Source organism: Lissotriton helveticus, chromosome 5_1, assembly GCF_964261635.1.
Source record: "Lissotriton helveticus chromosome 5_1, aLisHel1.1, whole genome shotgun sequence".
Lineage (NCBI taxonomy): Eukaryota > Metazoa > Chordata > Amphibia > Caudata > Salamandridae > Lissotriton > Lissotriton helveticus.
Window position 1 is genome coordinate 1999965926 of NC_136065.1, and position 12867 is coordinate 1999978792.

Below are 12867 nucleotides of genomic sequence, written 5' to 3' on the forward strand. Positions count from 1 at the left end.
CAGTCCAGTCCAAGTGAAGAGAGTTCAGATAGACCTTACCCCAAAGTCCTCATAAGGGTTATTTTCTTTGCCTCCTGGACCAGGTTCACGTACCAAGCTTCAATATTAAATGTTAGCCAAGAACTTTGGACCAGCCCAGCCTCGAACAGTCTCGGGCCCGCCCTGGGCCCGGGCTTCGCCGGCGCCCGCCCGCGCGCGTCCCGCGACACGGGAGCCCTCGCTGCCGCTTATGCGCCACCGGGCGCAGGATTGCCGTAGGCGGCGTCAACTTCCTGCCACGGGTCACGCCGGGGCTTGAAATCCAAGCGCTGTGTCCTCGCTGGGGCGCCGATGTGCCGAGTCGGGTCTATAGTGGCGGTGGTGTAGGTAAGTCTCAACGAGCAAGCAAAGTTTGCCCCCGCAGCTAAGGGCTCCCGCTCCACCGGAGCCCTCGCTGCCTCTTATGCGCCACCGGGTGCAGGATTGCCGTGGGCGACGTCAACCTCCTGCTGCGGGTCACGCCGGGGCTTGAAGTCCAAGCACTGTGTCCTTGCTGGGGCGCTGAGGCGCCGAGTCGGGTCTATAGTGGCGGTGGTGTAGGTAAGTCTCAACGAGCAACCAAAGTTTGCTCCCGCAGCTAAGGGCTCCCGCTCCACCGGAGCCCTTGCTGCCTCTTATGCGCCACCGGGCGCAGGATTGCCGTGGGCGGCATCAACTTCCTGCCATGGGTCACGTCGGGGCTTGAAGTCTAAGCGCTGTTTCCTCGCTGGGGCGCCGAGTCGGGTCTATAGTGGCGGCGGTGTAGGTAAGTCTCAACGAGCAAGCAAAGTTTGCCCCCGCAGCTAAGGGCTCCCGCTCCACCAGAGCCCTCGCTGACTCTTATGCGCCACCGGGCGCAGGATTGCCGTGGGCGGCGCCAACTTCCTGCCGCGGGTCACGCCGGGGCTTGAAGTCCAATTGCTGTGTCCTCGCTGGGGCGCTGAGGCGCCGAGTCGGGTCTATAGTGCCGGCGGTGTAGGTAAGTCTCAACGAGCAAGCAAAGTTTGCCCCCGCAGCTAAGGGTTGCCAAAATCAAAAGTATTGTTCCAAGTGTTATTCCTAGGAATCCTGTTTTGACGTATTTGATTAGAAAGAGTTCTCGCAAAGTCATTAAACCTGCTAGATTTAGAGATTGATTGCAAGTTATTTTTTTTACCTTCTCATAGTGTTTTGGGTTGCTTCTGCTTATGTTTTTTTATTTTTTTATTTTGTTTGTTTTTGGAGAAGAGAAGGTAATGTAGTAATCTGTGTGTTATATTTAGTTTACTGTATCTCGTATTTCACTTAAGCACTTTGCTAATGTTCTTAGAATGCTCTGTCACAGCTTAGTTACAGTAGAATGTGTATCTTGTTTACTCTTGAGTTAAGTACAGTTAGGGCTGGCTGTTGCTGTGGCTAGCTCATATCCATGTAACCAAATAATTATCTACTCAAGACATCAAAATTGTTTCCTGGAAGTTACTTCAGAGTTCAATCGGAATCCCAGCAAACAGAGTCCGTAAGTATACGGCTGCATCATACTCGTTCGGTCAGACTCGCACAGCTCTATTCACTTGGAAAGCCCACCTGATCCGAGTCATACGCAGAGCTTTCCTAGCAAGATCTTAATCGGGCCCTAAGTTTTTAAAGATCCTCTTAGGAGAGTTAGCGTTTTGACTCACAAGGAGGAGAAGATTGGGAAAAAGTATAGAAAAAGTAAAAGAATTTTGGACAGATGGGATAATCTATGTTCTAGACCTATGCTTACCCGGATAACTCTTTCATTTTCTTTAGGGTCGTCGGTGGCAAGACCACGAACATCCTAGCGAGGAGAAAAGGTGGGAGTGTTATGATTGGCTGCAATTTACAAGTGACGAGATCTCTGTGAGGAATAAAAAAGAATTTCTATCTGGCACAAAGATGGCATAAAATTGTTTTTATATATGCAAAAAGAATAAAATCAAAATTCGTAAAACTGACATAACCAAGCTTTTAAAACCTTTTACCTGCCCATCCCTCCACAGCACTGTAAAAGGAAACATTGCTGCCCTGACAGCAATTCACTGCCTTCCACATCCGGCCTCCTTTTTCAAATCACCAATAGTAGACAGATTTTTTAAGGGAATGGCAAATATGTTTCCACCCACTCCCTTTCTTTTGCCTCAATGGGATTTGAACCTCACTTTGACGTTTCTGATGGGAGCTCATGCTGTACCCCTTCACAGTTGCCAGTTACAGCTATTGATATTGAATACTGTTTTTTTGTTGCCATTACTTTGTGAGGCGCATCAGTGAGTTACTGGGCATGCGCCATCCTTCACATGCTTTTTTCTTAACAAATTATTCCCCAGAACTAAATCTCCTCTCCTTTCCATGGTGATGATCCCTTTCCATCAGATGCTATCTGTCACACTCACCACCCTCTCCACATCTTCACTTGTCAGGTGTGTTCTTGTGTCTGGGATTTGCTGTTCGGCGACATGGGCTTCCTGCTACACCTTCGCAACACAGTATTGCATGGATTCAGAGGCGAGGAGGAATTTCACACGTTCAGTGCTTCAGGGTTTCCTCATCTAACCATTCCTTCAGGTCCACCACCTTGAAGAGGTACTGCTTGGAAATCTCTTCAACAGACAAGGAATATGTAGGATGAATTATCCATCAGAAGAAACTTTGGTAACAATCCTTCTGGTGGATACCTGCAGATTCTTCAACATCACACGCCTTCTCCGTTCTGAGGATGGTAATACGGTTCACTAACAAAATATAGACTAGTGAAACATCGGCCTACAAAAATATTCAGACAACAATATTAACTATAAAAATATCGACTATTTATAGTTAAAAGGGGAAGCACAAAAATATCCAAAAATATATATAGTTTATCATAATATAGTTGTATTGAATATCAATTTTCAAATATATTCAAATTAAAATATTAAAAATAAGATATATTATAACAACTATAACAAATAGACTTACTTTCAAAAAGTTAAACACACATTCAATTCAAAGTTCCTTTATTCGGTTTTTAAAAGTACAAAAACCATAAAAGTTCATTGTTAAAAAATGCAATTAAACATGGCTAAAATGTCAATTTCTGAAGATAATGATGAAGTTAAAACGATTAAAATGTATCAATGACAATGCATACCAGCAGAAATTGTGCAAATGTGCAAGCTCAGAGTAAAAAAGCAGGAATAATTCATTGATATGCTGGAGGCTGGGAAACAGTTACATTCTTTCACAGTAATAGTTCAGCGGGTCTAGTCTAAATTAGGCCTATGTTTTGTGTAAAATATAAAAAAAACTGGCTATATTCAATTGCGAAACACTCTACTTCCAAAAATTGGAGCACAAGGAAAGCAGGGCGACATTGTCGTAAGCCCAAAACTTTTACTATCGGTGTTACCCAGTGCTTCCTTGGTTCTTTATAGAACTTACAAAACAAGACCACATACATCGAGGGCTGTGTAGACACAGCGTCGCAGAGGCAAAATGATAGCAGTTCTGACCTATCATTGGGTTTAGGAAAAGTAACCAGACGATGGAATATGTTCATCCTAAATCTTGTAAGCACAAACCTTTCATAGCCACTCAGATTAAAAGTTAGATAAGGCTGTATGGTCAGAGTGGTTTGCACTGACAGGTTGTGTTGGCCTGAACTTTTACTTGACTCCATCGACAGTCGTAGTTCTTCTAAGTGTGATAAGCATAGTTTTTTAAAGATTTTCCTAGAAATCTCTGACGTTGTTGGAGGATTATGGTAGTATCTTGCCAAACCCAGGTCAGACAGGAAGTTTTTAATGTATGAGAGCCAACCTATCCTGCCTGAGTTTTCAAGGGAAATACAATCAGTCAGAAGTCCTTGGTTAAAAACTGATTTGGGGGAGGACCAAATTCGATGCCACAAGAGGATCGGTTGCACTTTCACTAAATCAGTGACATATGGCAAGCCCAGTTCCAGATGGCAATTAAAGGTGGAAGTGCCACTCGGAACCGCAAGAAGGAATCTCAAGAAACTATTCTCTACCTTTTGGAGGGCATCCACTTTCCGTATCCCCACCAGCTCCATATAACACCACACTAACATACTTAGCTCGATGTATTTGAATCATCTCTGCTTGTGGCCTTTTACCTATCCTATGTGCAAAGTTGACTAAAGCGGTAGTGGCCCTCATAAACAGCAGTTTCCTGGCCTCTATTGCCTGCCTCCATGAACACTTGTTGTCTATTAAAATTCCAAGATAGGGATACGTGGTAGTGGTCTCCAACTTGGTTTTTTCAATAAAAATATCCCTCATTTTCTTACAATTTGGCCCAGAGGACATGACAAAGGTTTTTTTAATGTTAATCCTTAAATCTAGATTCGCCATGTAGCCCTGATACCTATTAAGAGCATGTTGAAGCTCCAGGGGAATTTGAGCTAAAATCACGGCATCGTCTGCATAGAGTATTGGGAATTTTTTTAGGCATGGTAAGTCCTGGCACCCTTCCTGTAAAAAGGAAGGGTGCAGCCCTGCCTTACCCCTCTCTCCACTCTAAGGGAAGCCGTGAGTTCCCCTCCTGGTCCAAACCTAACCCTTGCCGTAGCATTTGAGTACAGTTCTCGCAGAAAGTTTATCAAGGGGGTTTCTATTCCCATCTTAGTTCAAATAATCCAAAATTTGGTATGACTTACGCAGTTGAATGCTGCTGTTAAATCTACGTAGGTCATATATAAGTTTCCCCCCTTCACATTTATATATTTTCCCAACAGGAGGGTCAAATTGAGTGCTTGTTCCATGGTACCCAGACCCTTCCTGAACCCGAATTGGAGGTCGGACAGTATATTATTGTCATCCGCCCACTGCTGTAACCGTTCTAAAATGATACGTCCTGCTACCTTACCCAAAGAATCTAACAGAGATATGGGACGGTAGCAGGATGGGGTCTGACGATCTCCTTTTTTGAATATCGGGACCAGGATTGAGTCGGACCACGATTCGACAAGTCCCACTGCACAAGCGGCTTCCAGGACCCTTGTCAAAATTGGAGACCATAAATCCGGGTTAAGTTTAAACAAATCCACGGGGACCCCATCGGGGCCTGGCGCCTTCACCCTTTTGCTCGCCATTAGGGTATGCTCAACTTCCAGCAGGGTAATATCCAGAACTATTGGGAAAACAATGGGTTTAAAATGGGGACTCTCTCGTTCTATTGAAGGGCTAACTTCCTTATCACTTGTTCCAAATATCTGCGAGAAGTGTTCTACCCATAGTGGCTATTTATATTGTCGGAGTATCCCTAGCTTCAGATAGAAATGGGGATTTTATAGCTTTCCAAAAGGCAGCACTATCCTTCTCTATACAGCTCGTGTAATTGTTCCCATAATTCCTTCTTTAATTCTGCTTTCCTAGTTTTTATAGCCTTATTATGCACCTTTCTAAAAAGGGCTATTTCTTGTTTGTCTTTTACTTCCTTATGTAGGGCGAATTTTAAATGAGAATATGCTTTAGTACAGGCTTTGTTAAACCATCCTTTTTGGTTATCCTTCTTTTTCTGTTGAATGCTCAGGGCATCTTTTATTATTCTTGTTATATCTTCACAATTATTGAACATTTCTTGATGGGAAGAAGTATTATCTAAGCATATCTCTATAGAGTTTTTTTTCACCTCCATTGTAGTCTGTAGTGGGTCAACTCTGTCCCACTTAAGCGCATACCCATTCAGCCTATCTAAGGTCAGGTTTTTTTGTCCAAATACTCTGACCAGGTCACTCTTATTTGGTGTAAAGAGGTATAGTAACTCAATGCTATTTGGAAAATGGTCGCTTGTAGCATTGCCATGTGTTTTAAAATTCAAAATACGGGATGCAAGATTTTTTGATGCAAATATAAAATCTATGATGGTACTAGCTCCTCTACCATTAAAGGTCTGTGACAACGGAACCGAAGTCAAGTCAAGTCAAGTCAATAAATGTATATAGCGCGCTACATACCCAGAGGGTCTCAAGGCGCTTGAGGAGGGGTGGGGAATTACTTCTCGAATATCCAGGTTTTAAGCTGCTTTCTGAATGCTAGGTGGTTTTGAGTGAGGCGAAGGTGCATGGGAAGTGAGTTCCAGGTTTTGGCCGCTAGGTAGGAGAATGATCTTCCTCCCATGGTGGTTTTGTTGACGCGGGGAACAGTAGCGAGGGCTTGGTTGGAAGAGCGCAGCTGGCGGGAGGGGGTGTAGAAGGAAAGACGTGAATTGAGGCATTCGGGTCCAAGTTCGTAGAGAGCTTTGTGTGCGTGGGTGAGGAGGCGGAAAGTTATTCTCTTATTGACGGGGAGCCAGTGGAGGTTTTTCAGGTGACCAGAAATGTGTTCTTTACGCGGGATGTCTAATATGAGTCTGGCTGATGCGTTCTGGATGCGTTGGAGTTTTTTCTGAAGTTTTGCGGTGGTACCGGCGTAAAGGGTGTTTCCGTAGTCAAGGCGGCTTGTAACCAGTGCGTGGGTGACCGTTTTTCTAGTTTCGGTGGGGATCCAGCGAAATGTTTTTTTGAGCATGCGAAGAATGTTGAAGCAAGATGAGGAGACGGCGTTGACTTGTCTGGTCATCGAGAGTGAGGAATCCAGGATGACGCCTAGGTTCAGTGCGTGATCCGTTGGGATGGGTGCTTTTCCAAGGGCTTCTGGCCACCAAGAGTCGTCCCAGGCGGAGGGGGAGGTACCTAAGATAAGGACTTCTGTTTTGTCTGAATTCAGTTTCAGACGGCTATGCTTCATCCATTCGGCTACCTCTTTCATTCCTTCATGTAGGTTGGTTTTGGCGATGTTTGGGTCTTTGGTGAGTGAGAGGATCAGTTGAGTGTCATCAGCGTAGGAGATGATGTTGAGGTTGTGTTGGCGTGCGATGGTCGCGAGGGGGCTCATGTATACGTTGAAGAGGGTGGGGCTGAGTGAAGATCCTTGTGGCACGCCACAGATGACTTCAGTGGCCTCTGACTTGAATGGTGGGAGGCGTACTCTCTGAGTTCTTCCGGCAAGGAAAGAAGTGATCCATTCCAGTGCTTTTCCTTGGATTCCGATGTTTCTAAGTCGTTGTAACAGGGTGTTATGACAGACTGTGTCGAAGGCTGCGGAGAGGTCGAGGAGGATGAGGGCGACTGTGTCTCCATTGTCCAGTAGAGTTCGGATGTCGTCTGTTGCTGCGATGAGTGCGGTCTCAGTACTGTGTTTGGCTCGGAAGCCGGACTGTGAGGAGTCGAGGGATTTGTTGGCTTCGAGGAAGGCGGCGAGCTGGTTGTTGACAGCTTTCTCGATGACTTTGGCCGGGAATGGGAGGAGCGAGATGGGGCGGTAGTTTTTGAGTTCGGTGGGGTCAGCTGTGGGTTTTTTCAGAGGGGCGCTGAGTTCGGCGTGTTTCCAGATTTCTGGGAAGGTGCCGCATTTGAGGGAGCAGTTGATGACGTCTCAGAGGTGTGGTGCTATGATGGAGTCTGCTTTGTTGAAGATGTGGTGAGGGCAAGGGTCTGAGGGGGATCCTGAGTGGATGGAGTTCATCAGGCGAATGGTGTCCTCAGTGGAGATTGGGTTCCAGTCATTAAGGATGTTCAAGGGGGGTGAAGGTACGGCAGAGGGTTTGGTGGGTTGGTCTTCGGGTTGGTTGTTGAAGCTGTTGTGGATGTCTGCGATTTTGTCGTGGAAGAACGAAGCTAGTGAGTCGCAAAGGGTTTGAGAGGGGGTGATGTGTTGGAGTTGGCAATGGGGTTGGTAAACTCTTTGACGATGTTGAATAGTTCCTTGCTGTTGTGGGCGTTTTTGTCTAGTCGGTCTTTGAATGCGGTTTTCTTGGCAGTCCGGATCAATTGGTGGTGTATGCGGGAGGCGTTTTTGAAGGCGTCCCTGGTGTTGGTGTTTGGGTCTTTTTTCCAGGTCTTCTCAAGGGAGCGACAGAGTTTCTTGGATTATTTAAGATCATCGTTGACCCAGGGGGCGTTTTTGCTGCCTAGTTTGATTTGACGTTTTTTCAAAGGTGGTAGGTTGTCGGCAGTGTCGGTTAGCCATTGTGTGAGGTTGATGGCTGCTTGGTTGGGGTTCGATGAGAGGGCAGGGGGTTTTTGAAGAAGCGATGTGGAGACCTGGTCGATGGTGATTTTGTTCCAATTTCTTTGCAGAGTAGGTTGAGGATGGTTGTGGGATGTGGTCTTTTTGTAGACAAAGTGAACGCAGCTGTGGTCCGTCCATTGGAGAACTGTGGTGTGACTGAAGGAAATATGTTTGCTGGAGGTGAAGATAGGGTCGAGAGTGTGTCCTGCGCGGTGTGTGGGGGTATTAACAAGTTGTTTGAGTCCTAGGTTGGCGAGATTGTCCAGAAGGGTGGTGGTGTTGTTGTTGTTGTTCTTTTCCAGGTGAAAATTGAGGTCTCCCAATAGGATGTAGTCCTCGGAGGAGAGGGCGTGTTGGGTGATAAAGTCAGTGATGTCTTCAGTGAATTGTGCACGGGGTCCTGGTGGCCTGTATAGGAGTGTGCCTCTGAGTGTGGTCTTGGGGTCGGTGTGGATCTGGAAGTGAAGGTGTTCGGCGCTAGAGAGGTTGTCGTCTGAGCTGGTTGAGATGCGGATGGAGTTCTTATGGACGATGGCGATGCCTCCTCCTGTTTGTTTGGGGCGATCTTTTCGGATGATCTTGTAGCCTTCCGGGATGGCTATGGTGATGTCTGGGGCTGAAGAGGCGTTCATCCATGTTTCTGTTAGGAAGGCGACGTCTGGAGAGATGGTGTCTAGTAGATTCCAAAGGTTGATGGCGTGGCTGTGGACCGATCGGGTGTTGAGTAGGATGCATTTAAGGTGGTTGGCGTCAGATCTATGTTTGGTGTTAGTGGATGCGGAATTGGTTTTTGTGCCGTCAAACTTGCAGGAGATGCATGTGAAGGGTCCATGGGTGTGTCCAGGTGAGGTTTGGGCGCAGTTGGGGAGTCGGCCAGGATTAAGTGCTAGGAGGGTGGCTGAGTCGTATGTAATGCGGGTGGGCTGGGCATTGCGTGGAACAGGGGGTCTGGCGCTGGGCGCGGTCCAGGCGTGGACGGGCGTAGACAGGCTTACCTTTGGCGCACCTTCGGCGCGGCCGTAGCGCGTGGACGCGTTCCGAAGGTACCACTAATTCATTTGCCATGCCAAGTTCCAAGACTATTAGTGTATCATTCAAACAATTCCCACTTGGTGAGTGTGAAAAGTGTGTTAAGTTATTCCTATCTCCACCCCATATTATGGATTTTTTTTGTATTCTTGTATTTGAGATCCATTAGGATGGAGCGGATCTCTTTTAATACCCTGATCAACTGGGCCTTATGCAAGTTGTTATAGAAATTAACCAGCACATAAGTATCATATCTACTCAAACCAAGGGTAATTATTTGGAAGTTTGGTTCCAATTTAAGAGGGACAATTAATTTAAATTCTAATAGGTTAGAAATAAATGTTATCTGGCCTCTTTTAGCTCTCCCCGAGACCGAGGGAGTCGCGGGGGAGAAGTATTTCTTATAACCCTCCAAATGTATGGCGGCGGTAGCCCAAGTCTCCTGGAAGCAGAGCACCATGAATTTCCCCGTGAATCTGAGCCAAACGTCATTAACTAGTTTGGAACGCAGACCTGCTATGTTCCAGTAAACTACGTTAACTCCAGGTTCGCAGGAAATTCCTTTCTGTGTCACAGCATGTTAAGTAGAGCCCCCTTGGCTGTCAGGATTGTTCGCAGTACCTAAACTTCCATGTTGTGGGAGGATATTATTATGTGACACTGAGTCTATGCACTCATCTAGACATCGATGGTCAGAAATTCCAAAGGAGGAAGACCATACTTGGTTGGTTCTTCCTGGCTCCCACTATGAGTACATTTAATTTTAGTGAGTCAATCTATTTCTTCTATGCCAGATAACACATTGTACCTATTAAAAGTTGGAGCATTATAAAAATAGCCTTGAGTGCATTCGACGTTGTTAGTGTTGTTTACATTCACAACCCTATTACAGGGTGGATAAAAAAAAACAAGCGGCAAAACATTGATCCCACCCAAAACTAGTGAGTTAGTGCCTTCTGCCCAGAGGATTTTCTTGACTAGCACAGGGGTTTTCAATGTTAAAACAATACAGTCTCCTGGGAGTGTTTGTTCCCTAGTTCCAACCCACTGTACCTTTCTCACCATCTTAAACTCATTGAAAAGTTGTTGGGTTAATCCTATCCTACTACCCAGCCAGTAAAGTGATTTATTCCTCAGGTTTCTTTTTCTAATGGGCCCTTTTTTGGCGCTTTTGCCAGAATGACCACATAAGGGGTTGCATCAGGTGGTAAATCTAAATGTTGATCTATTAAAGGTTTGTCTAAGAAATAGCCTGGGGGAAAAGATCTTAAGGATTGATGGATTTGTGGCAGAGGAATTGAATCTATTCACATCTCCTATCCTAGAGGTGTCCCTATTCCCATTCCCTAACTCTGTGGTGGTGCTTAAGTTACTTGTCTTAGTTAGTAGGAAGGGGTCACTTCTAGCAGCGTTTACAGTTTAAAGGGTTGGGTAGCTCCACTGTGCAATTTGTTTGGGAACTTGAATCTGCTACGGATAATTGCCTGGTTTGCGTGCTTCTACCTCTATTTACAGGACCTTGGTTGGCACATATCAGGTTCCTGTCATTACCTCGGATAATTTTACTGGACAAAGATTCTTGGATAAGGGTCAGTCTAGCGACCAATTGATCTAATGTAACTCTTACATGGAGATCCAGTCTTTCAACCAAGGTCATTAAGTTCTTCAGGTCGACACTATGGGTGTCACACCTTTTGCTGGCATCTTCCTTCCCCTTATGGGAACCTTTTCTAGACCCAGCTCTTTTTTTCCCTTGTTGTCCCAGCCTCGTTACAATGAGCGAGGTAGCCTGTGATATGTTCGACAGTTTCTATTTCCCCAGAGGTCGGATTCTTTTGCTTCTTCTGAGGAGGTTGTAACGAGGAATCAGAATCACTCGATAGAATCACCTCAGGCAGCTGCTGGACGCAGCCATTTAGGGCCAAATTAGACTTTGAGCTATGACCCATGGTGTCTGAAACCTTAGGTTGTTCTAGTTTAGGAACTGTACACAGTGTACCTGCCTCAAGCGACTCCTCTACAGATGATATCTGTTTATCCAAGGCCCCCATTGCCCCTGTGAGGTAACTAGGTAAAGTTTGTTGTGTGTCACTAGGAACACGCAATGTACCTCCGGGCTTGGGGCTTGGAATTTTCCTTTTACCCATACCTAGATTGAATTATAGTGTCTTCCACGAATTGTTTCTTATTCTTCTTATACCCCTCAGACTAAAGACCCAATAAACAAACCTACAGTAAATTCAGGCAAGGATGCAATAACTCTGTTAGTACAAAAGTACACTCTACAATTAACGTGAACCATGTATGATGCAGTACGTTGCCACACATACAATACATTTTAAAAGTGTTAGCTTGAAAAGTCAGTCTCTTACTTTCGTTTTTGAGCTGAGACAAATCCAAGGGAGTGGGCCCAGCCCGGCCTCATCCGGGCACAGATGGGCAAGGACGGGCCCGCCCTTGGCCTGCGCGCGCCCCGCGCTGCGGGTGCTCCCTTCCAAATGTATATCCTGCTGGATTGGTGGCACAGTTGCTCTCGGAGCTACTCTCGCGAGACCGCACTGCTTTGTGGGTGATGTAGTTTCAGGCAGTCAGCGGTCCACGATCGGGAGCGGTACTCGCGGTGACGTGGCTTCCCAGAACAGTCCTCGGGAAATGAAGGGATGCAAAAGAGAAAAGCGCCAGCAAGGAACAAAACAGGCCAAACATGTGAGAGCGTTTCGCGCCGCGGAAGCTCCCAACCAAATTTATATCCGCCTGGATTGGTGGCACAGTTGCTCTCAGAGGTCCTCTCACGAGACCGCACTGCCTTGTGGGTGATGTAGTTTCAGGCAGTCAGCGGTCCGCGATCGGGAGCATGGAGCGGTACTCGCAGTGACGTGGCTTCCCAGAACAGTCCTCGGTAAATGCAGGGATGCAGAAGTGTGGCTCACTGGTTAGAGCAGGCATACCCTGAAGCAGAGGTCAGATCCGGGACCAGGGTTCAATTCCCGACGCGGCAGGGTCTTGAGCTCAAATGTCCACGGACTCGATAATTCTCGCTTTGGTGCCTGCCCTAATCATGGGTTCACACTCTGCAACTCTGGGCATTAAGCTTGCCTAATCTCCACAACGCCCCCCCCCCCGGCGGGATGCCTGGCTTTCACCTTGGGGATGCCCTGCATGGGCTATCTCACAGGGAAAAACCAGGATGGGTTCCCAAGGCAAGCGCCGAGATGCCTCCCGGTGATTCGAGCGCTATATAAGAACATACAAAAAAAAAAAAGAGAGAGAAAGGCGCCAGCAAGGAACAAAACGGGCTAAACAAGTGAGAGCGTACATTGTCACATATATAGATACATATATATTAACATATCAAATCAAATCAAAACAAGCTTTATTCGATTTTCAGAATAAAATCATAAAAGCACAAAAAAAAACGGTATAAACGTTTTTAAAAACAAGGTGTAATCCATAATAATTAGAGTAAGCTTGATCGATTGATTATTAAAAAGAACATCATGAATTAACATGTAAAAGTGTATGTTTAAAAGAGATAGTTAAAAATGAAGGCTTTACATAGTATTTCTAAATTTGATGACAAGTTTTAAAAAGCTTGAGACTGCATAAATTACATTTTCATCTTCTAACTGTTGAAGTTTCATATATGCTAGTCTACGGGTACGAATCCCCCATGCTTTGAGGACACGTATCAGAAGGGCCCTACGCGGTCTCTTATAAAAAGTACAAAACAGCACACAATGTATGTTAGATTGCATTGAGGTGTCAT

General features: G+C 45.8%; 1 protein-coding gene and 1 pseudogene across 2 annotated transcripts in view; one reads left to right on the plus strand and one right to left on the minus strand.

Annotated features, from left to right (window-relative positions):
* Positions 1-1887, plus strand: part of LOC144756156 (uncharacterized) — a 551055-nt gene extending 549168 nt beyond the window's left edge. Inside the window, exon 8 of the transcript XR_013595087.1 lies at positions 1792-1887. The gene's annotated coding sequence lies outside the window, so the exon portion shown is untranslated. The remainder of the gene's footprint in view (positions 1-1791) is intronic.
* Positions 1-12867, minus strand: part of LOC144756157 (uncharacterized) — a 337832-nt pseudogene that overhangs the window by 203567 nt on the left and 121398 nt on the right. The window lies entirely within an intron of this gene.